Below are 23,030 nucleotides of genomic sequence, written 5' to 3' on the forward strand. Positions count from 1 at the left end.
CAAGATTTCCTTCTTTTTTATGGCTGAATAATTCCTTCTTTTTTTGGGGTGTGCATTTCTTTAGTAAAGTAGAAGACAGGGAGATGAAGATGTCATCTTGAAATCAAGCTCTTTCTCAGCTGGATAGTACTGATAGAAGTTGATAAAATTGATGATCTTAAAACTTTTCTGTGCACCTCTTGGAAAGTCTCTCTATGTACCTACAGGGGTATATGTGTACCCTAGCTTGAAGGTGGCTGCCCTGGAAAAAAGTCAGGCCTGGGTTCTTGCAGTGAAGGGGAGATACTGGGAGGTCTGTGCTGCCAGTGACTGCACTAAAAACATATTCAGGGCTTCCCTGGTGGCGCAGTGGTTGGGAGTCCGCCTGCCGATGCAGCAGACACAGGTTCGTGCCCCGGTCCGGGAAGATCCCACATGCCGCGGAGCGGCTAGGCCTGTGAGCCATGGCCGCTGAGCCTGCGCGTCCGGAGCCTGTGCTCCGCAACAGAAGAGGCTACAACAGTGAGAGGCCCGCGTACCGCAAAAAAACCAAAAACAAACAAAAAACCCCCCCAAAAAACATATTCATTATGTTGGGATTGTAGGCCCAATTATATCTTGCAGCCTATTCTATGGGAGCTCCCTGTCAGGGCTGCACTAAAGAAATTGTGAAGAGCATCTTTGCTGAGAGCCTCCGGCTCCTTGTGAGGGCTGCTGGTGGCTGGTAGCTGGTCTAGCACCAGCAACATGGGATTTCATAAGTTATACTCAGCATAGTTCTTCCTTTTCCATGGGGAGTCTAGTGAGGATTGCCCCCCTCCACCTCACCCTTGCCCCCAGCCCCCGATTTAAGGAACAATGCCTCTTTCTTCCTAGGAGTAGTCAACTGCTTCCCCCATCCCCATCCCCTCCCCACTCCCCCATTGCACAAACTTTCTTTCCAGTTTGTTGTTTTGAAAGAAAGCCAGGAATTTTTAGAGGAGATAATATTCAAAGAGTCCTCTTTGTTCTCCACTTCCTTTTTCTTCTCCTTTGTTCTGGGGCTTTGTGAGAATTTCATATATGAGCTAAAGTTACCTCTGGAGGGTAAGCCAGTCCTCACTGCTTCTGGCCATTTAATTTAATCTCACCAATGAGAATTTTGAGGGCCTTAAGCAGTCAGGGCCACTCTTGAGGTACCCTAGGGGTTTGGGTCCATACACCTGAGAACTTCAGTCTAGGACACTTGAAACATGTGAAATAATTTTAAGCCAAATTTAATCTCCTACAGGTCTACTGGAACATTTCTCATCTGGAATCATACTGGATTTTTCTAGATATTTCATTCTGTACCAGAAGGCTTCAGTTGCCTCAAAATTGTGGGGAAAAGAGAGAATGGTGGGAAAATTTTTAAAATAAATTTTTTTGTTGTTGAAATTTTTGAGCATCCAGCCTATGCCAGGCATTTTGTGCACGTTGTCTCATTAAATTCTTCCAACATTCACGAGAGGTAGGTATAACTACCCCACGTTGCAGGTGAAGAAAGTCTCAGAAAGCAGGGACGCTCAACACTTGTGCCATCCTTTGCTCTGTGTTTGCCTGATTGACCCTGGCAATACTTATTACTCAACCTTAACTGCCTAAGGAAGAACAGAAGTTGGGCATAGATCTACTTTATAAAATACAGTGTATGTGATTACATGTGAGTAAATCTTTCTAGGGTAATGTCAGGGTATCCCCAACTGGGGTCCATCTAATCCTTCTGGTCCCTAAAAGATATTGATTTGGATTTTTAGTGGCACTTCAGCAAGGGATTGAATGTTACTAATATCTCCTGAAGTATTTTGTTGAACGTTTTATGTACCATTTCGGTTTGTTATGTATCTTCCAAAGTAGTTAATGAGACATTTTATTTATCTAACATGATTGACATTTAAAGTCACATGAATAGTAGGGTGAAAAGAGTGAATCTGCACTAATTAGATCAGAATAGGGATAAATAAGTATACAACTCTTAAGATATTGAACACTTTGCCTACGCTGGTGCTGGTGTCCTTCAGAATAACAAAGCTAAGTAGACTTTGGCTTTATCCAACAAGATGGTAAACCCGGGAGAGAGAACAAGTTTGAGCAGAGAGATGAGTCTGGTTTTAGACATGTTGAGCTTAGGTGGCTTCTGGAAGAGCCAGGTGGTGATGCTTATTGGATCTAAGATTCTAAAACTTAGCAGGAGAGCTAGACTATGATAGTCATTCACACATAAATGTGTTTTTTTTTTGCGGTATGCGGGCCTCTCACTGTCGTGGTCTCTCCCGTTGCGGAGCACAGGCTCTGGACGCACAGGCTCAGCGGCCATGTCTCACGGGCCTAGCCGCTCTGCGGCATGTGGGATCTTCCCGGACTGGGGCACGAACCCGTGTCCCCTGCATTGGCAGGCGGACTCTCAACCACTGCGCCACCAGGGAAGCCCCTATAAATGGTTACTGAATCTATTGGAGAGGATGACATCACTGGGAGAGTGTGTATAAGGAGAAGAGAGCCAGAAAACAAACCCTGGGATCATATTAAACTAACACTTAAAAAAAAAAAAAAAGCCAGCAAAAGAGATTGAGAAAAAGTAGCTAGAGAAGAGTAAAAACCAAAAAAAAATTTTTTCCTTTTTTTTTTTGCAAGGAAGTTAAGGGTAGTGGGAGAGTTGAACAGTATTGAAAGCAGCTAAGAGATCATGGAAATAAAAACCACTCAATTTGGCCTAGGGAGATCACTAGCCATCTTGGCAGGAGTGGTTCCTTGGGAGAAGTAGGGGCAGGTGTGAAACTGCTGTGGCTGAGAAGGGAGTAGATGGTGAGGCTGAGGAGGCAGTGATTGGACATAGCTTTTTTTTTTGCGGTACGCGGGCCTCTCACTGTTGTGGCCTCTCCCGTTGTGGAGCACAGGCTCCGGAAGCGCAGGCTCAGCGGCCATGGCTCACGGGCCCAGCCGCTCCGCGGCATGTGGGATCCTCCCGGACTGGGGCACGAACCCGTGTCCTCTGCATCGGCAGGCGGACCCCCAAACACTGCGCCACCAGGGAAGCCCTGGACATGGCTTTAAAAAAAATTTTTTTTATACAATTTTTAAAGGTTACTTTACATTTACAGTTATTACAAAATATTGGCTATATTCCCCATGTGGTACAATACATTTTTGAGCCTATCTTACACCTGATAGTTTGTACCTCCCACTCTCCCACCCCTACACTTTCCCCCCACCCACCCCGGCTGGTAACCACTAGTTTGTTCTCTATATCTGTGAGTCTGCTTCTTTTTTTGTTATATTCACTAGATTGTATTTTTTAGATTCCACATGTAAATGATATCATACAGTTTTTGTCTTTCTCTGTCTGACTTATTTCACTTAGCATAATGCCCTCTAAGTCCATCCATGTTGCTGCAAATGGCAAAATTTTGTTCTTTATGGCTAAGGAGTATTCCATTGTATATACATACCACATCTTCTTTATCCATTCATCTGCTGATGGACACTTAGCTTGCTTCCATATCTTGGCAATTGTAAATAATGCTGCTATGAACATTTGGGTGCATATATATTTTTGAATTAGTGTTTTTGGGGTTTTTTTTTGGATACATACCTAGGAGTGGAATTGCTGGATCATATGGTAGTTCTATTTTTAGTTTTTTGAGAAACCTTCATACTGTTTTCCACATTGGCTACACAAATTTACATTCCCACCAACAGTGTAGGAGCATTCCCTTTTCTCCACATCTCGCCAACATTTGTTACTTGTGTTGGACGTAGCTTTTAATGAAGTTTGAGTTGTGAAGGGCAGTGGTTACAAGAGAAATTTATTTTATTTTATTTTTTTGAAGGAGACTACATTAGCATGCTTACAATGTGATGATGGCAAAGAGCCAGCAGAGAGGATGAGCTGAAAGATGTAAAGAGAGCCGGGACATGTAATAGATTGAGGTGGGAGAAAATGTCAGAAAGGAAGCACTGGAGGACTCCCCTCTTCTTTTTACATACTGTGAAAGAGCTGAATGTGGCATCTTGTACGACGCTGTCACAGGTTGGTGGTCTAACGTACTCACTAGTTTTGGAGCTGTTGCAGGAAGGCACTATACATAGTTAGCTCTGTATTTCCACTTCTTAACTCACTTTCTATACTCGGTAGGCATTCTGATTACTAAGTGAAATTTTAGTCCTTACTTATCCCATCAAAAAGGTTAATATATTTTTTTAGACAGAAGGGCAGAGCATCAGGCTGCATTTGTAAGAGAAAAAAATCCCCAAGCCAGGGAATGGAGGATGAAAGAGAGTGGTTCCTACCAAGTTTCAGGCCTGGCTGTATTTAGTCCATCCAGACGTATAGCAGTCGAATCAATCGATCAGGAAACAACCCAGGTGCATCATTAACTGACTTCACTTTCCAGGTCAGCTGTGCTGGTTTGGCTGCATACAGCCGTGATTTTAAATTTCTTATTTCCACAGAGAAATTCAAAGACTGACAGTTGATGTATTCAGAATCCCCGCATTACATACACACAACCCCAGATACACTGTGGAGATATTAAATTATTCTGGCTCACAAGAACAATAAGACACATTTAGATGTTCTTCACAAAATTCTTTTTATTTTAAAAATAAGTTTATTTATTTATTTTCAGCTGAATTTGTTGCTGTGCGTGGGCTTTCTCTAGTTGCAGCAAGCGGGGGCTAATCTTCGTTGTGGTGCACGGGCTTCTCATTGCGGTGGCTTCTCTTGTGGAGCACGGGCTCTAGGTGCGTGGGCTTCAGTAGTTGTGGCTCATGGGCTCTAGAGTGCAGGCTCAGTAGTTGTGGCACGTGGGATTCGTTGCTCCGAGGCATGTGGGATCTTCCGGACCAGGGCTCGAACCCATGTCCCCTGCACTGACAATGTGGACTCCTAACCACTGTGCCACCAGGAAGTCCCACAAAATTCTTTAGCTTGTTGTTTTTTGCCAAATGGCTTGACCCTCATAGAACCACTTTGTTATGTGCCTGTTCCTGCAGAATGTGGACTAGTTACCAATCTGCCGCATTAGGAATATGGGCAACTGTGTAAACTGTATAAACTGTCTAAGTGAGAACACCCTGAACCATAGGGCTGTCAGGGATTTAACTGAATCCATTTATTAGCCTCTCCTGTCAGCACATGCTCCTGAAGTTATGTGCAAGAATATGAATATATATCCAGGGCTAGAAAGTTCATGATTGTGTCGATTAAAAGTTAGTTTACTGTTTTAAACTTTGATGATAGAATTCCATCCATAAATTTTTGGCTAGAGTTACAGACTGACTGGCAGGATGTGTTCATTCATATTGGTTTTACTGGTCAAATTTTCAGTTGAAGTCCGTGAGAAATCCACCCAATGAAGGGTAAAGAATCAGGTGCCATCCCAACATGTAATTTGGAAGTATCCTAACTGATTATTATTGTTTGTGGGGCAGCTCTTCAGCTGGTAACCAGGCCTGTTGAATTCTATTTTAAACTACCTCTTTCATCCACTCATTTTCTCATCCCTTCTTTTACCACCGGCTCCGTGCCTTCATATCTCACCTGCCAGTTACAGCCACAGCTCTCAGCTGGGCCCTCTGCCTCTAGTATCTCCCATCTTCAGTCTGGCTATGTCAAGGGAATATTTTATAAATCACTACTTCCCTCATATCATTTCCATGTTGAAAATCTAGGTGCTTTGATATTGCTTCCTGAATCAAGTAGGAATTTTTATTTTGAGTAAAAATTATTTATTAGCATAACCAAGATTGTGTGCCTTGATTAAAAGTGACATCAAAAGTAGGCACACTGGGTTCCCTCTAGACATTAAGGAACTGTAAGAAATGAAAAAGATCACAGTTCAAGTTAGGGTCATCCAGGGCCTGAAGCTTATATGACTTGGGGGACTCTTAAGAAAACAGAATAGAAAATATCTAATTACAAAATTCGATATAGGCCTTGGAAGGGATCAGTAAAGTGAGGGGTCTCAAAGCTGAAGCTTTATTACTTTCATAGTAAATGTGTTTCTGAGTCAAACAAATGTGGCCTAATAACTAAGTTTATTTCTCTTGAATGTTCATATTTGGACGTAAGTAATGCATGCACATGTTATCAACTCAAATAGTGCAGAAGAGCTTAGGATGAGAAACAGCATTCTCTGATCTCCAGCCCTCTTTATCTTTAGTTTCATTCCCAGAGACAAGCTATTTTAACTTTATGTTTCCTTCGCTATTTACTCTCAAAGGTCTAATAATACATGCTTATATTTTTTCTCTGATTAAGCAAATTTACATAGTATCTATTGGCTCCTTGCTGTGACAGATGAGAATTTATGCTATCTGTTTTATGTTTTATTTTATGCCACTTACTCCCAATATTTGGTAGTGATATTATTGTTTTTAGTTCTAGTCTTTAGTAACTTACACTAGTGACTAACTTTTGTGACTAACTTACACTAGTGACTAATTACTCATGTAATTTAGAAATCGCTCGGTAATCTCAGTCCACTACCACTCAGTGTGATGCATCTCTTCTCTGCTGGCTTCTTTGTTGTTTCCTTTGTACAACAGGGTCATAGTACCTCTCCCTTCCAGCCCTGCCCCCCTTTGTGTATTTCAGTCCTTGCCATCCTTCAAAGCCCAGATCAATTGTTACCTCATCCATAAATCCCAGCTGTTCCAATATACTTTGGTATCTCTCTCTGAATGCTTCTCAGTTGTCTTCTGCAACACACAATTTAGCCCTTAATTATAAAGCTTATTGTTTGTTTTTGAGCCTAGCTCTCTCCTGCTCCCTGGAGCCAATCACTGTATCTCGTGCAAGGTTGGCTCTCAATAACTGTTCATTGAACTGAATCATTCTGTTCCCTAATTGTTTCAGGTTTTTGCATTTTACCTGTCTTACTAGATTAAAAACTTCATATGCTTTTGTATTTTCCCGTAGTTTTAAACACAGAGTAGACACTCAACAATACATAGTAATTCTGCCCTTTTGCTTCACGCACATTATCTTGTAGAGGGTAGGAGAAAATGTCTTGTTTAGTGCTAATTCTGGGCTATATAAGGTATATATTTTTCCTGCCTTTTCTTTGGGAGCATAATTCTTTCTCTCCAATCACTCTCTAAGCTCCCAAGGATGTTGTTAATTGGTACAAAAGTGAGTACTTATTTAGACTGAGAAAATAAATCACAATATTATAAATTATTAAAAGTTGAAAAATATTACAAATAATGCAAAATTTGAAAATAAAAAAGCATTTTCATTAATTAACTGCCAAGCATGCCTCTAAATGTGGCTTTAAAAAATATCCTTTAAGGCAATTTTTGTGTGCAGAAAAGATTACTCACAGGTTTTTTTTTAAAAAGTTAATAACCCATTAATTGTTATGAATCCACAAATGTAACTCCTATTTTTTAGCTTTTAAGTTCAGTTTAAAAATCTTATTTTTCTGTTTATATAAGTCCAGCAAATTTTAATCACTTTTAAGGGAACCTTTGACTAATGCTTGGTCCCATTTACATATTTAAATAGCCTGAAATATATATATATATATATATATATATATTTTTTTTTTTTTCGGTACACGGGCCTCTCACTGTTGTGGCCTCTCCCATTGTGGAGCACAGGCTCTGGACGCGCAGGCTCAGTGGCCATGGCTCACAGGCCCAGCCGCTCCGTGGCATGTGGCATCTTCCCGGACCGGGGCACGAACCCGCATCCCCTGCATCGGCAGGCGGACTCTCAACCACTGCACCACCAGGGAAGGCCAGCCTGAAATATTTTAAATTTCATTTATAATTTAAATATGCTTGATTTTCTTTGTATAGACTATGATTTTCTTTTTAACTAACAAAACTCTTCCTAAGTACTTAAATAACTATTATTAATCTCACAAATCAAATTCACAGATATGGGAACACTAAAATCTCTTAAATCTTCCAATATTATAGTATTTTCACAATCACAACTGTAAATCAATAACTCAATTACATATTTTAAATTGGAACTACAAGGTTGAACTTTATTTGAAGAGGCCAAATTGTCACATGAATATTTAAAATTTGCATATATCACTTAATATAAAATTATAAATATTACATGTTTGATTTTATGAAACATTTATTAAATTAAATTTTAAAATTCCTGAAGATTAAAAGATGCTTATCCATTGTGGGAAAAATGTGTTACTCAGATGAGTTTTGGGGTTTGACTTCCTTCTTGATTTTGGGACTTGCCTTCTCAGCTTGTTGAAGGTACTTAATGCCTGGAGATGTTGGCTTGGACATAAAGAAATCCTCATCTGGGACTAAAATGGTCTGGTGGAGCCCCTTTTCATACTTAACTGGGTGAATGGCCTCCATTTGGAGTAGCCAATGTCCACTGGATTCAACTAAAATTTTTTCTAGCTTTGTCTATATGGGAAGTCTGCTGTTTGACTTTTGTAGATGTAATTCTGTAATATCTAATTGTACCAAGCTAAGGCAAGGGCTCAGGTAGCAACCTTGCTTGATTGGACTTTTCATTTCTTTAGCCCTTAGGATATGTAGATATCTTTGCATCTAACTCTAAAGACCTTTGAACTGGAGAGAATCATGCATTCTTCTAGTATATTTCTTATCTAGAAAATCCACAATTTCTACACATATTAAAATATCATCCATTTGAATTAGGGACATGTCTCTTGGCTGACTGGTTTGTGGGCACAATGTCTAAGAATATTTTGTTACCAAATGTGAGCTGGGTATAGATTTATAAAATAAAGTCTAGAAGTGGGCACTTTGTACAAACCAGTGATACTACTTTGCCCAATTCTTCCATGCTGCAGGGGGGAACAGAGAGTTAATGATGGAGCAGAATGTGGCCCCAACTAAGTTGTTTACAACTGTAAAACGTCTATAAAAGGGCACAGCTGTGCTGCATCTGAAACTTTGTCTAGAGGTCAGGAGAGTGGCTTATATCCTACAGGTAGTTTTCATAAAATGGAGTGCATGTCTGCCTTGCTTAGGGTGGTATCCTCAATGCCCAGGACAATGCGATGTAGGCTAGTAATAAAAATATTTTGAATGGATGGATGGATGGGTGGATGGATGGATGGATGCCAGGCAGGTTGCACCAGGCAGGTCCTCTCCTGTGCATGTAAAGAACATATGTAGGAGACTGTCCATCTGGTTGCCATTTGGCATGGAGCTAGAGCCCAGTAAACTGCAAAATTCGTAAGTGGAACAGAAGAAGCTGACTCACTTGGGAAAGACTTGAGATGGTTTTATGAAAACTCAATGTAATGCATCAGAACAATAACAATGACAACAAAGTAAAAGCCCTAGGACCTGGCTGTCATAGGCAAGGAAACCCTTAACTGTGCTCTTGATATAATGGGTATGATGTATGAATTACATTTCAAAAAAGTGATCCTGATTTTCTCCAGTCAGTCTCTGATATTTTCTTGTGAGCACAGATGAGTGTAACCTATGCCTACAACACCAGTGAGGACGGGCACGCAGGCAGGACACTTTGTCCTTGCTTGTGGTCACTGAAATAGCAAGTTTTCAGTCTGGTTTTTCTCCCTAGACTCTCTTAAATGCCATACGAAGTAACACTGTAGACAGGAAGCTAAAGCAGCAATGGAGATTCTCTCTAACACAGCAGATGGGCTCCTATTTTCTTACTGTATTTCTTGCTGTATAGTTATGGGGAAAAAACAATTGAAAGAGGAACAAACATAAAATAAAATCAAACATAAAATCCATAGGCAAAGAAATACATGAATTTTGTGGGGTGTTGTGCAAAGAGGAATCATAGGAATTACATGGTAGGGTGTATGTGTAGGGGAGAGAGATTAAAAGGCATTTCTTAGGTGGACATAGGATTTTAGGAGCTGCTAAATCAGAAAGAAGATGGTGCCTTAGTTACAGGGTTGGATCTGAGGGTTTGTGGAAGGATTGAATGAATGGGGCCTTGGAAGGTACAGAGGCAACTGCTGGGCAATGAGAGAACTTATTTTTGTTAAGAGGCATTAGTCTTCAATATTGAGGGGATTGGAAAAGGCTTGGATCTTAAATCATATCAAACATCTAACCAACAAGTATTTTTTGGAGCACCAGTTGTGTGTAAGGCACCGGAACATTCTGTATTTTCCCCTTATGTTCACAATTGCTTCTCCCGAAATGAACGTGGGTGAAAAAAGAAGAGTTAGACTCTCTCTGCGTGTCTTTGGCCATTTTTGTCAAGGGAGCACAGATAGTCCAAGACCGAGCCAGCCTGGAGCAAACAATGCATTTGCGGCCTCTCCTCCATTACCAGTTTTATTCTTTTAAACTAAAACTTAAGTACTATGACATACCATAACACTCCCCACAGCTCTTCACAGTGTGGCAATTACTGAAATGTTTTCTTTCCCATTCTGCCGCTGAAAAGCAGTGAGGTCAGTGAGGGAGGCAGCAGGAACAAACAATATTTAATTTGTTTTAGAAGGGTGCCGTGGGAATTAAGATACCCTTCTTTTCCCCTGAGGTTTAAATACACAGACACAACCAAAAAATGCAGGAGTGATGCTGCACACCAAACAAGCCCACATTTCCCCACTCATTAAGTCATTTTAATCTAATGAATATAAGCCACAAAGTAAATTGGCACAGCAGCGACTCAGGGAAGCCACTGCATGGCTGGTGCTGCATAGCTGGTGCTGCCTCGCCGGGACAAGCAGAGCCTTTCCGCTTCCTTGCAAGCGATGTGCTGTTTGCACTCTGGCCCTGGCTGAGGAGGCCTGAGATGGCGGCTTTGCCTGGCAGTCTCCCAAAGGCGACTGGACCTCCTGTACAGTGTCACCTTTTCCCTGGAGAAACCTGTGGCTTTTAGCAACCAGAGAATGTTGAGTGGGGTCCCCAGGGCAGTGGGTTTCCCCAGCTGGCCTAGAGACTGGGGTAACAGACTGTTTACGAAGATGAATGCCAGGTTCCTTGATCTTGATAATGATAGATGGAAAAAGTTCATGGTGTTATTCTATGTTGTTTTGACATGAGATCAAAGATAACCTGCATTCCTTCTCAAGAGAGTGAGGGCTGTTTTGGAAACGTTTCGAGAACAGTTTTTCAGCCTTTACCATTTCATTTGAGTTTTCCCTTTAAAACTACCTTTTTTGCTTCCTGCCCTTGTTATAGGAATAAAAGAAAAAAAATAAAGTCAGTTGACCACAACAATAGGCTAGTGCATTTTAATGTGGAAAAAACAAGGATTTTGGAGTAACAGGTTTTCCCCCTCTCCATATGAAATTAGAGCCTTCCTATGAAAACTTTCGTAAGCCGAAATGGCGTAAAGAGAAGAGGCAAACACCTTAGGACACACCTTGCTAACGGATACACAAAATAAATTGAGATAAAAGCACAGATGCTCACAGACAGAGTTCAAAGCTATGGCGGCTGGATGCCGAGATGCTGAGTGTGGTTCTCCGGGAAGGAGCCTGGCAGTACTGCTCTCCCCACTGGGGTTGCATGCTGCCTCTCTAACAGCTCGCCACAAAACAAATGCTGGATGCTAATAGCGAAAATCCTCTTCAGATTTCTTTCGGTTAGCAAAAATAGGTACTAATGTCGGTCTTTGTAAAAGCGGAGTGGCATAAAGCAAACTTTCCAAAACTGGGGGATACCTGTTTTCTGCCTAGGTGGGCTGACCACTGGGTTCTACCACTGGTCACTGGTTTGGGGACCGTGGGCAAGCCCTGTTTCCTCACCTGTACCCTAGAGATAATAATGTAGATTCAGTAAGATAGTTTATGAAAAGTGCAGATCGAGTTGAAAAAGATCAAGGAAAGATCAGTTTCCTTGGCCGAGAGGTGCGTACTCCATTTACAGTGGACATCCCTTACTTTCTAGATGCCTCTGTGGCAGGGAATTCCCATCTTGTCACTTAGGCAGGAAGGTCCCTTCTTATTATGTGGGTTGCAGGGGTGTGGGAAGATTTCTTTTCTCACTGCTGTGACAGTGAGGGTTACAGGAGTCCCTTTTCACCCCTTTAATATGGATGGAAAAGGGGGGAAAGAAAACATGTGGAAAGGTACTTCTGGGCAACGTGGTTCAGAGGTTCATGGGACTGGAAACAGACTGTCTTTTTTTTTTTTTTGCGGTACGCGGGCCTCTCACTTTTGTGGCCTCTCCCGTTGTGGAACACAGGCTCCGGACGCGCAGGCTCAGCGGCCATGGCTCACGGGCGCAGCCGCTCCGCGGCATGTGGGATCTTCCCGGACCGGGGCACGAACCCGTGTCCCCTGCCTCGGCAGGCGGACTCTCAACCACTGCGCCACCAGGGAAGCCCTCATCCCTGATTTTAAAGAGGATGCTTCCAACACTTCTGGGTAATAGAGACTGTCTAGGGAGGCTCCCTTCTCTTCTCCTTTTACTAGAGTTTGTGTTATGTTGAATTTTATCAGATGCTTTTCCCACATCTATTAAAATAGTCTCGTGGTTTTCTTTTTAAAATCTGTTAATGTGCTGAATTACATGACAAATTTTCTAATGTTAAACTAGCCCTGTGTTCCTTGGTTACAAGCAACTTGGTCATGGTATATTATCTTTTATTTCCACTGTTCCAGTTGACTTTGCTAGTGTTTTATTTAACATTTTTGCATCTTTATTCATGAATTAGAAACCAGAAATTTACCCTTCTCCTAATGCTGGCGTGGTTTTGGGGTCAGGACTCTTCTCATTCTGAAAAATGACTTGGGGGCATGTTTCTTCTTTTTATATTTCCTTGAAGAAATTGGAAAAGACAAATGATTTCTTCCTTCAAAGTTTGGGAGAATTTTTGTGTAAAGCCATCTGAGCCTAGTGTTTTCATTGTAGGAATATTTTTAAGTGTTGTGTCAATTTCTTTAAGAGTTGTAACACTATTCAGGCTTTGCATTTTTGTTTAAAACAAACTTCTCAGGAAGTTGTGTTTTTCTGGCTCTCAACCTCCCTTATTCCTGCATCTATTTCAAATACCTTTCAACCAGATTTCCTGCTATCTTCATTTCTTTCAATTAACATTGACTCTCAACACACTGAAAGGTGGTTCTACTTCCTCTGAAGCTGCTTTGACAAGGTTGCTAATGGAACTCCAGGATGCCAACTCCAAAAGATTCTTTTTAGTTCTTTTTTTCTTTTGACCTTTATGCTTTGAGACTGTTTACCGGTCATTGCTTCCAGAAACTTTCTATTCCTTGACTTCTGTGACAAAATTCTTTTCTGATCTCTGCCTGTCTCTGATCCTATTCTAAAAATCCTATTCATAAACTCCTTCCTCCTTCTCTCCTACCTTGTGAATACTGACACTTTTAGATTTTCATTCTAAGTTCACTGCTGTTTTCATTCTGTACAGTCTCCTCAGATCATCTTATCTACTCTAAACATTAAACATTACCCAGGTTAGGCCCAGGTTTTGTGGGGTCTGAAGCTTATACAACTTTGGGGTCTCTCTTTAAGGAAAAGAATACAAAATTAAGCACAGGGCCTCATCCAGAAAGTAAATTGCCTGAAACTTAAGCTTTATTAAAATTACAGTAAATGTATCTTTGTCTACGTCTATAGATAGATGACTCCCAAGTTGACATACCTTCTTTGACCTCATTCCTAAACTTAAGGTTTGTAAGTTAAATTACTTATTGGACTTAATCCCACAGTGGGACTTAAGGTGTCCCACAGTGTGGAGGTTTTAAAACATGGCCCCTGAATTATTCAACACGTCTCCCATTGAGAATTGGGGTTTATGTCCCTCTCTTTGAGTCTGGGCTTTGCGACTGCCTGACCAATAGAATGTAGTGGAAGTGACATGGTGCCACGTTCTACACCCAGGCCTTAAGAGGCTGACAGCTTCCACTTCTCATGTTTTGGAATGTTTGCTTTTGGAACCCAGGCACCCTTTTGTGAAAAAGTCAGGTAGCCACATGAGAGCCCACCGAGGTCCTGGTAGGCAACCAGCACGGACTTGCCAGGCAAATGAGTGAGTGATCTTGGAAGTAAATCCTCCAGCTCCCATTCAAGCTGCCCTAGTTGACACCACGTGGAGCACAGAAGAGATCCCCCCTGAGCTCTGCCCAAACTGCAGATTGGCGAGATAAAAAAAAAGGTTGTGATTTCAAAACTTTGAGTTTGGGGATGGTTTGTTACATAGCAATAGATAGGTAGAACACACAGCTACATCAACTTACTCCTTCCCCTATATGCCCAATCATAATTAGTGACGGTATCAGTGACACTGTCACCCTTACATTATATGAGCATTCATTCTAAATTTTTCCTATTCCTTCTTTCCTCATATTCAATGAATCACTAAGTCATGTAGTTTCAGATTTTACCTCTTAGGTATTTCTTCCATCTACTTCCTTTTTTCTATCCCTTTGTAATGCTCTCTGTATCTTGATGTTTTGCAGAAGACTCCTCGTATATTTTCCAGCATCAATTTTTGTCCTGCCCAAAAGCCATTCTCTGCACTGCCACAGAAGTGTTCACAAAATAAGTTCCAACCATGCTACTTCTCTGCTTAAATCCTTTTGATGAAATAAATGGAAAATAATAAAGATATGGTGTAATTATATTGTTTCTCTACTGAAGAAAGACCTAAGTTTTCAGATTTAAAAATCACAACACTAACATATAGTTAACTTCTTGTAAAATTTCCTACAGATGTCCTAACCTTCATTTTGCCCTCACCTCTGCTTCCATCAAACAACCACAACAGTAACAATGTTTTACCTACAATAGATTAAAAAGCATGGTGCCTTGGATTTCCAATCTGCCAGTGGTAGAAAATAAAATACAATAGAACAATGTCTGTGGGATTTGAGGGGGTATAGAAGTTAGTCAAAATTTTAATACCCAGCTAAATCGTCATTTGTAGGTGAGAGGAATAGAAGTGCAAGAGCTTAAAAAAGAATATCACCCACATATGCTTTTTATTTATTTATTTATTTATTTATTTATTTATTTATGACTGCGTTGGGTCTTTGTTGCTGCGCGCAGGCTTTCTCTAGTTGTGGTAAGCGGGGGCTACTCTTTGTTGTGGTGTGCGGACTTCTCATTGTGGTGGCTTCTCTTGTTGTGGAGAATGGGCTCTAGGGTGCACGGGCTTCAGTAGTTGTGGATCGTGGGCTCTAGAATACAGGTTCAGTAGTTGTGGTGCACGGGTCATAGTTGCTCTGCGGCATGTGGGATCTTCCCAGACCAGGGCTCAAACCCGTGTCCCCTGAACTGGCAGGCGGATTCTTGACGACTGTGCCACCAGGGAAGTCCCACATATGCTTTCTAGAAGTAAAAATGATTCTCTGTATTATTTTAGTCTCTCTTGTCCTATTTACAATGAAATGTTCTGTGCCCAGTTATGTCATGAGATTGGATAATGTTGCAATAGCTACTATACTGTAGCAATGATAATTATAGTAGCATTAGTTAACACTTTACAAATATCTAATAGTTCAGCAACATTGTAAGATAAATTGAGTTCTGAAGGCTAGTTTAGGGGGACTAACTGCTAGTTTAAAATCTTATTTCAATGAGGAAATTTATTTCCAACTTCTATACATCTAAGTTAATTTTTGGAGCATAATGTAGAAATATCTGAAGTAATTTGTCTTTCTGTCATACAAATGATATCTTGGGTTTGAAGATATTACAGTATAGCCAAAATTCATATTCTTGGTATTTAAAAGACACACATATTTATGAGAATGTTAAAGAATGTTTTCTTGAAAAACATTCATTTTATTCCTTGCAATTTCTCCAAAACAGTAAAATGTTTTGAGATTAGATTCTGAGTCTGTTTCAAAGTGTGACACCCAAGAGTTGGCTTCATTTTGACATTAACTGGCATTTCTTTTTGTTTCCAGGTTGCCTTGGGTCTGAATTATCATAGCAAATGACTCTCTTAAATCAGTAGGAGGCAGGTATGGAGAGTTATAAAGTGATAATATTAATATTTCAACACGATAAAGAATTTAATACTTGGAGTATCGAATAACAGTTATGTATGGTACCAGTGACTTTCCCAGAATCACATTTAATTACAGGAATATCTGGGTATTATGCATTCAGAGTAGCTTGCAAGTAATTGCAGCGCTTAAATGGTTTTTCTTTAGGTAGAGATATTAGCTATTTTGCTTTTTTCTCAGGTTGTTACCACAGAGGTAGTTATGTTGGAGTGTGTGTATGTGTTTGCAGGTGACATAATTCTAAACCAGATTCCACATCCAATCCAGAGATACTTTTACCAGATAATCTGGTAACAGGTGTAACAGACAGGAACAAATGAAGGTGGGTACAATTACCCGCATGGTGAGCAGTGTTGTTTGTAAATGGATCGTAGATTGAACCTTGCTTTTTAACTTTTTCTCTTTTAAAATTCTTCTTGTTCATAAGTCTGGGAGAAAGAGGAAAAAAGAGAACTAGTTGTTTCTTAGTGTGTACATCCTTTTAAAAAACATGGGAAGTTGTAAAAGCTATTGTATGTTTTTCTAAGGACTTAAGTTACTAGAAATCTTGAGAAAGTTTTGTTTTTGGAGCACTTAGTGTTTGCTCTCCATTAAACAGATGGAAAGGAGAGAAGGGTTGAAGGAACTGTGTCAAATGTCAAATGACCCTATTGTTAGGGTCCTGGGTTGAAGCGGCTGCAAGGACCAGGTATTCAGCAGGCACAGCTCCTGAGTTAGGCATTGGTCTCCTATTTTCCTCCCTTTTAGTTGTGAGTCTTAGAAAAAAAAAAGAAAAATCTGGGCAAGGAAGAGCCAGGCAGGACGGATCACGCAAAGAAAGGAAGTTCTCATCCTACAACTTAATTTGGTTTCAACATAACCTCAGTGAAACCACAAAAGATTTATGTAACCTGAGATTTCTTGTGCCTGGGGTCTGTCAGTTCCTAGTTCTATGCAACCTAGAAAAAAATCCTAAAATTCTAACGTTATTTTGTTAAGTCCTCACAGTCATCTCTTAACCATAAAGTGACTGCATAAAACATGAATGTTGGAGGGTTTTCCGGGTTTGTCAGCTGCGGCTCATTTTCTTTCTTCCAATCTTCTCAGTGATCGTCATCATTATTGTCTAATCGACTCTAAGTCTTCTACTCCCTAATCACACAAAAAGTATCTTGTAGGCAGGTTACTTGAAGACTGTGAAGCTTGAAAGTAATTATATGAATCATACTATCTTTAATCTCACCTTACTGTGTAAGCAGCTAGTTTGCTTAGCTGTTTGTTAATAGTCTAGGGTTATCCATGAGTGCTACTGTTCTGCCAAATTTTAAGCTTAATCCCCATATTATCATCTTGATACTTTGGCCAAACTACTAGCCATGGCCTTATACTGATTTATTTCTGCCAACACCGGACTTCCTGAGTCCAGACAGTTTAAGTAACTCATTAGAGAATCTCAAAAACCTTCTTGAGGTATTCCTTAAAAATCTTAAATGGTTCAAGTAAACGCGATTAGATAAAATTCTTGTGGTTGAAATTTTGTTGATATATAGCTCATAATTATCCAGAGAAGTACTAAGCAAATCTGTGTCTCGCTGTGTGGCCCTTTAACAAAGAGACTTACCTAAGTCAACTGTGGCTTGACTGCTGAAATGGGGCTCTGCTTGGCTGAGGTAGTGTGTACAATCGCAGGCAAGGCGTTATGGGGTTTAGGCATCCAGTTATCAAGGGTGGGAGGAAACCTGTACTTTCTCTGTGCTATTCCATGAACCATTAAAACTTATTTTCCTTGAATAAAAGGGTAACATTTGAAAAATTGGACTACAGGGTGGCAAGAGCATCCTTGATCTAGATCAGGCCGAGGGTGGGTCATAGCTGCTGTTCTCACATCTGGGGCACATACTCTGTGCCTAGTAATTTGAGATTTACAAACATTACCTCTAAAACTTACACCAATGTAGGTATAATCAGCACCATCTTATAGGTCAGGAGGATGGTCCCTGGAAAAGAGTGGTGGAGGGACAGAATCCTGAATGTGCAAGTCATCACTTGAAATGGCTGTAAAAAAAATTTACTGAATTAACTGGAAGTGATGAGCCAGAGGTGACTAGATCACATTTCCTGCATCAAAAAGTATGGTGCTTGACAAAGAAACAAAGGTGGGCTTTAGGGGGAAAAAAGATTTTATGTTTTGCACACCAGTGGTTGAGATTTGTGAAATTAGTGTCTACAACATATGTACCTTTATGTGGATCTTTACCGTGACCAAGTGGTAGCTCATTAAATACTTACTGAGCATCTACAATGTGCATGGCATTTTGCTAAAGTAGGGGCTTTCGTTAGTTGTTCACGGTCAAATTATTCGGAGGACCTTTCTCTTCCCACCTGTGTGTCTGGGAACTCCTATTCATGCTTTAAGAAGCAGCTCATCCTTCGTCTCCTCTTTGAAGCCCTGCCTGAATGCACCAATCAGACATTAGTCAACCCCTCTGCTGTAAATTTTTGTCTATAGTACACCTTTTATGTAACTTATCCCGCTGACTATGTTTATTTGTTAACATTCCTGCCCCTTCCTGCTGGATTGTGAATTCTGTGCCACAGGGACTAGTTCCTTCCCCACTCCCTCCCAACACACACACTAATTCCCCAGTGGTTATGTCAGCCTGGCTCTTAGTAGCAACATAGCAGTTCAATAAGACTTGCTCAATGCATGAATGACTGTATACCAGTGAAGCAGAAAGTTATTCTCCTTCAAAGTCACTCACAGTTAGAAGAGGTATGACTAACTGAGCCCTTGCTGCCCCATACTTTACCTACATTATCTAATTGAATCTTACTGCAACTCTATAAGGTTGCTATTATTTCATTGGCTCCTTCTAGAAGGCTGTGCTCACAGATACTAAGTAGTAAGCCCAACATCACTGAGCTAGTAAGTAGTGGAACAGGAAAGGAACCTAGTCTGCCTGACTCTGAAGCCATGCTTATTCCACTAAGTTACACTTGAGTCTCATAAAAAAAGGATGACTGACATCTTAACAAGGTTATGAACTATTTGCTTCTTTACATTTTTTCAACAACATATAATAGCGTATTGTACAAACACTGACTTTCGCAGCACTGGGAACATGCCACCTATTAGTATGTGATTGGAGAGAGAATATCTCAGTATCCTTCCAGTATAGTAATATGCTCAGCCTCCACCACGCTTTCAAGCATGCTAAAGAGGAGGGAACACACAGTGTCTGAAATGTCCTTAGAGCTTCGGATTTTAGGCTCAAGAGATTCCAGGAAAATGCCCAAGTGCCTCGTGGATATGACAGGTGGATTTGAGTGTGTTTATTCTGATAAACCTTATCCCAGAAAAATCTGAGGTTAAGTTCTCAGTTCCTCAATAGGGAGAGATACGCAGCCTGCAAGATAAACATGGAAGACAGATGCCCTTGTGGGAGACTTCCTTGGGATGGAGGATATTAACTCAGGGAAATTGTGAGCTCTCATTTGGACAAAAGGTTCCCCCAGGGCAGGGATGACATGTCTCCCCATAATCCCTGGCTCACAGTGTGATGTGCTCAGCACACCTGCTCTATAAGTTTTTTGCTGACGAAGCACTCTCCGTTGTCATATACGTCAGCTAGAGCCCTATCCCAAAAGGATATTGTCATGAAAAAAAATCGACTACTCCAGATTTGAAAATAAGGTATAGATTATGCTCAGGAAGCTTCAGGGAGAGGAGATGCTGTGGGAATCAGAATATCTGCATACAAATTTAGACATCATCTTTTAAAGAGATTGTAACAGCTTGGAGGAGAAATCGGCATGGCTCTATTAATAGTTAGTGAAATGGCAGGGCATACACTCTGTAGAATAGCTCCATATGGTGAGAGGGAAGACATCTTTTATTACCACACATTCCCCAACAGCTAAACTGATAGCCTTGTAGTGAAGAGCTACCAAAGGCACACTACAAAATGACAAAAGCCCCACAGCACACTGAACTGCTAGATTGTATTCTTGCTCTGCGGAGAGCAGGGGAATCCCACTTATAATGTAATCACATCCACGTGTTGTCCCGTGTGTGTGAAGTTCAGCCTACTGCCTGAGATTCTACAGCTGAAATCAAAGGGAGCTGGGCATATGTCTGAAGGCAGGAAAGGAAATACAAGGAGAACCACAATTTCTCATAAACCAGCCATAAAAGGTCCTTTTCCTTACCAAACCTATTAACCTATTTAGCTCTTTGAATTAATCCATTTGACTCTTTGAAACGATAAAAATATTTAAGAATCTTGGAGGCACCAAGGAAAGGATCAGCTTTCCTTTTTAAATCAAGAATGCTTGTACAATATCGTTGCAGATATATGACATTAACATGAAATATTATTTTTGTTTCAAAAGCTATGCATAGTGATTTATAGAAATAATTTGAAAAGACAAGAAGTTTTAAGAAATACTGATATTCCCACCCCTAATAGATAATTACTCTTAGAAATTTGGTGAATATAATTGTGGACCTGTGAAAATGGGCTTATGCTGTGAATATTGTTTTATAACATTTTTTCACTTGTAAATATATTGGGAACAAATCTCCATGACAATATATGTTTTTTAATTAATTAAGATAACATAAGGGCTTCCCTGGTGGCGCAGTGGTTGAGAGTCCGCCTACTGATGCAGGGGACACGGGTTTGTGCCCCGGTCCAGGAAGATCCCACATGCCGCGGAGCGGCTGGGCCCGTGAGCCATGGCTGCTGGGCCTGCACGTCCGGAGCCCGTGCTCCGCAATGGGAGAGGCCACAATAGTGAGAGGCCCGCGTACCGCAAAAAAAAAAAAAAAAAAAAGATGACATAAGACAAGCACAAATATTGTATCATATCAAGGCATGTATTTTAACGTCATTTTTAATGTCTGTATAGTATTCCATCTATGGGTATGTCATAATGTATGTAACTAGTGTTTTGTTTTTAGAAATACAAGATTTCGCTTTTCTGGTAAGCGGCTTGAGGTGACCTCTAAAAATAGTTTGCTATTCATTTGACCCAGATAACTGCACAAAATCATGCAAATCAAGAGCTTCAAATCTTTGTGTTCACTTTAAAAACACTCGTGAAACTGCCCATGCCATTAAGCATATGCATATCTGAAAAGCCACCAAGTGTATGAAGGATGTCACTTTACAGAAGCAATGTGTGCCATTCTGTCGCTACAGTGATGGAGATGACAGGTGTGCCCAGGCCAAACATTGGGGCTAGATGCAGGGTCGGTGGCCCAAATAGAGTGCTGAATTTTTACTGCACATGCTCAAAAATGCAGAGAGTAATGCTGAACTTAAGGGCTTAGATAGAGCACCTCCAAGTGAACAATGCCCCCAAGGTGCAATGTGGGACTTAACAGAGTTCATGGTCGGATCAACCCATACACGAGCTCTCCCTGCCACATTGAGATGATCCTTACTGAAAAAGAACAGATTGTTCCTAAAACAGAAGAGGAGGTTGTACAGAAGGAAAAGATATCCCAGAAGAAACTGAAGAAACAAAAACTTATGGCCCGGCAATAAATGCTGCAAAAAAATAAATGCAAATAAAAGTAAAAGAAAAAAAAAGAAGTACAAAATTTCCCCACATTTTCTCCTACTGTTATAAACAATGGGCAAAAGAATTATCAATGGACATATATCTTTACACTAATTTATTTATTTATTTATCTCTCATTTATTTCCTTAGGATTACTTACTACAGTTGGCATTACTGGGTTACATGAGATGAGCTTTCTGAAGCCTTTCCTCATTGGTTCCAGAGTGGCTATGCCCAGCTGTACTCCCACCCACAGTGCATGAGCATGTATGAAGGAGGGGTTGGGGTTTCGTATAAAAGTTTCGAAGAGTTTTTGTCTCCAGAAATTATGTGTATTTTTTCAAGCGTGAATTGCATGATTCATATCCTTTGATTTTGTTTTTTTCTATTGGGGTGTTTGCACTTTAATTTTAATTTACAAGATCTCTTTGTGTAGTGATTAATAACTCTTTCATCTGACATACATGAAGGAATTCCCATTTTGTCATTTGCGTTTGAAATGTGTGTGTTTATGTATAGTCAACCTCATTATTGATGGATTCTGCATTTGCAAATTTGCCTATTCACTAAAATTTCCTTGTAACCCCAAATCAATATTTGTGGTGTTTTCTGTGGTCATTTGTGGACATGTGCAGAGCAGTGAAAAATTTGAATCGCATGACTCGATAATTCCCAGCTGAGGTCCAACAGGGCAACCTTCAACCTTCTTGCTTCACATCTCATACTGTAAATGAGTGTCCTTTTCACAGTCTGTTTAGTGCCATGTTTTTCACAGTTTGATGCTTTTTGTTGGTGATTTCACTGTTTAAAATGGCCCCCAAAAGGTAGTGCTGAAGTGCTGTCTAGTGTTCCTCAGTGCAAGAAGGCTGTGATGTACCTTGCAGAGAAAATACGTGTTCGATAAGCTTTGTTCAGGCATGAGTTATAGTAGCTGTTGGCCATGGGTTTAGTATTAATGAATCAACAGTGTATATTAAGTAAGGTCTCTTTAAACAGTAGTATGTATAAAGTTATGTATTAATTGGTTGACAAAAATGTTGGGGTCAGAGGCTTGCAGGAACCTAGGCATATATTTACCCCAGGAGCAATGCTTCGGTATTTGCTACATTAGTGTTCATGGTGACATTATAGAACATTAACTACAGGATATAGCAATAATTGAATATATATATATATATATATTTTTCTTCTTCACATGTAGACACTTATAGTTTTTATCTACTCAAATATTTCAATCTGTTCTTTGTGGACTGTGACTTGGTGTTGTGCTTGTTACTGGGAGAACATTTATTCTCTACTCTTCATATTTTTCATGTGGGAGGGCCTCTACCAGAGTAACACACCTGGCTCCCCTTTGGGCTGACACTTACCTGAGTGGTGAATTTGGGAGAAGAGACAGCTACCTTTACCCTTGGCCTTGAGTCTGTCCCCTTTCTGCAAACAGCACACATCCTTTGATCCTTGTTTTATAGGGTGTCTGCCCAAAGCTGCAGGCCTGCAGGCGGTCAGCGCTGCCTGTAACTGGGAAAGTCAACTTCTGGGGTACAGTAT

General features: G+C 40.5%; 1 pseudogene; it reads left to right on the forward strand.

The window, feature by feature from the left end:
- Positions 1 to 20,832: 20,832 nt before the first annotated feature.
- On the forward strand, positions 20,833 to 21,470 carry LOC132520224 (large ribosomal subunit protein uL22-like; annotated as a pseudogene).
- Positions 21,471 to 23,030: the final 1,560 nt, after the last annotated feature.

The sequence above is a fragment of the Lagenorhynchus albirostris genome, chromosome 5 (assembly GCF_949774975.1).
Source record: "Lagenorhynchus albirostris chromosome 5, mLagAlb1.1, whole genome shotgun sequence".
Classification (NCBI taxonomy): Eukaryota; Metazoa; Chordata; class Mammalia; order Artiodactyla; family Delphinidae; genus Lagenorhynchus; species Lagenorhynchus albirostris.